This window comes from Lipophrys pholis (assembly GCF_963383615.2).
Source record: "Lipophrys pholis genome assembly, chromosome: 19".
Taxonomy (NCBI): domain Eukaryota; kingdom Metazoa; phylum Chordata; class Actinopteri; order Blenniiformes; family Blenniidae; genus Lipophrys; species Lipophrys pholis.
Genome location: NC_137647.1, coordinates 758,700 through 761,255, shown reverse-complemented (window position 1 = coordinate 761,255; position 2,556 = coordinate 758,700).

Sequence of the window (2,556 nt, the reverse complement as noted above, 5' to 3'; positions counted from 1 at the left end):
GACCAATATAAACCAATATAAACCAGTACCAGACCAAAATAAACCAATATAAACGAGTACCAGACCAAAATAAACCAATATAAACCAGTACCAGACCAATATAAACCAGTACCAGACCAATATAAACCAATATAAACCAGTACCAGACCAGTACCAGACCAATATAAACCAGTACCAGACTAATATAAACCAGTACCAGACTAATATAAACCAGTACCAGACCAATATAAACCAGTACCAGACCAATATAAACCAATATAAACCAGTACCAGACCAATATAAACCAATAAAAACCAGCATCAGACTAATATAAACCAGTACCAGACCAATATAAACCAGTACCAGACCAATATAAACCAGTACCAGACTAATATAAACCAGTACCAGACCAATATAAACCAGTACCAGACTAATATAAACCAGTACCAGACCAATATAAACCAATATAAACCAGTACCAGACCAATATAAACCAGTACCAGACCAATATAAACCAGTACCAGACTAATATAAACCAATATAAACCAGTACCAGACCAATATAAACCAATATAAACCAGTACCAGACCAATATAAACCAGTACCAGACTAATATAAACCAATATAAACCAGTACCAGACCAATATAAACCAATATAAACCAGTACCAGACCAGTACCAGACCAATATAAACCAGTACCAGACTAACATAAACCAGTACCAGACCAAAATAAACCAATATAAACCAGTACCAGACCAATATAAACCAGTACCAGACTAATATAAACCAGTACCAGACCAATATAAACCAATATAAACCAGTACCAGACCAATATAAACCAGTACCAGACTAATATAAACCAATATAAACCAGTACCAGACCAATATAAACCAATATAAACCAGTACCAGACCAATATAAACCAGTACCAGACTAATATAAACCAATATAAACCAGTACCAGACCAATATAAACCAATATAAACCAGTACCAGACCAATATAAACCAGTACCAGACTAATATAAACCAATATAAACCAGTACCAGACCAATATAAACCAGTACCAGACCAATATAAACCAATATAAACCAGTACCAGACTAATATAAACCAGTACCAGACCAAAATAAACCAATATAAACCAGTACCAGACCAATATAAACCAGTACCAGACTAATATAAACCAGTACCAGACCAATATAAACCAGTACCAGACCAATATAAACCAGTACCAGACTAATATAAACCAATATAAACCAGTACCAGACCAATATAAACCAATATAAACCAGTACCAGACCAGTACCAGACCAATATAAACCAGTACCAGACCAATATAAACCAGTACCAGACCAATATAAACCAGTACCAGACCAATATAAACCAATATAAACCAGTACCAGACTAATATAAACCAGTACCAGACCAATATAAACCAGTACCAGACTAATATAAACCAATATAAACCAGTACCAGACCAATATAAACCAGTACCAGACCAATATAAACCAGTACCAGACCAATATAAACCAGTACCAGACCAATATAAACCAGTACCAGATGGAGTTGAGACCTCTAGAAGTTGTGTAACCACACGACCAGCTGTCACGTCCTGACCCGATGTGGGCGGAGCTCTTGTTGCGTCCAGACCCACATTGGACCGGGCCACACCCAGAACCAGCTACAAAGCCGCGCCGTCACTGTTCAGGCTGGGAAATGGAAACCAGGAGAACAAGTGCAGCTTTTGTTGAGGACAAAAGGTTCCAGTGTGACCTCTGGGAGGCGCCGTGCATGAATGGCTGAAACCCAAAACACTTGTGTTTGTGTTCCAGTGTCAGTGGGAGAGAGGAGGAAGAGGAGGGGGGGGAGGAGGAGGAGGGGAGAGAGGAGGAGGAAGAGGAGGGGGGGAGGAGGAGGAGGGGAGAGAGGAGGAGGAGAGGAGGAGGGGAGGAGGAGGAGGGGGGAGAGGAGGAGGAAGAGGAGGAGGGGAGGAGGAAGAAGAGGGGGGGAAGGAGGAGGAGGAGGGGGGGGAGGAGGAGGAGGAGGATGGGAGAGAGGAGGAGGAGGGGGAAGAGGAGGAGGAAGAGGAGGAGGGGGGAGGAGGATGAAGAGGAGGGGGGGGAGGAGGGGGGGAGGAGGAGGAGGGGGAGAGAGGAGGAGGAGGGGGAGGAGGAGGAGGAAGGGGGGGGAGGAAGAGGAGGGGGGGAGGAGGAGGAGGAGGGGAGAGGAGGAGGAGGGGGAAGAGGAGGAGGAAGAGGAGGAGGGGGAGGAGGAGGGGGGAAGAGGAGGAGGGGGGAGGAGGAGGGGGCGGAGGAAGAGAAAGAGGAGGGGGAAGAGGAGGAGGAGGGGGGAGGAGGAGGAGGAGAGGAGGAAGAGGAGGAGGGAAGAGGAGGAGGGAGGAGAGAGGAGGGGAGGAGGAGGAGGGGGGAGGAGGAGAGAGGAGGAGGAGGGAGGAGGAGAGGAGGAGAGGAGGAGGAGGGGGAGAGAGAGGAGGAGGGAAGAGGAGGAGGGGAAGAGGAGGAGGGAGGAGGAGGAGGAGGGAGGAGGAGGAGAGAGGGAAGAGGAGGAGGGGAGGAGGAAGA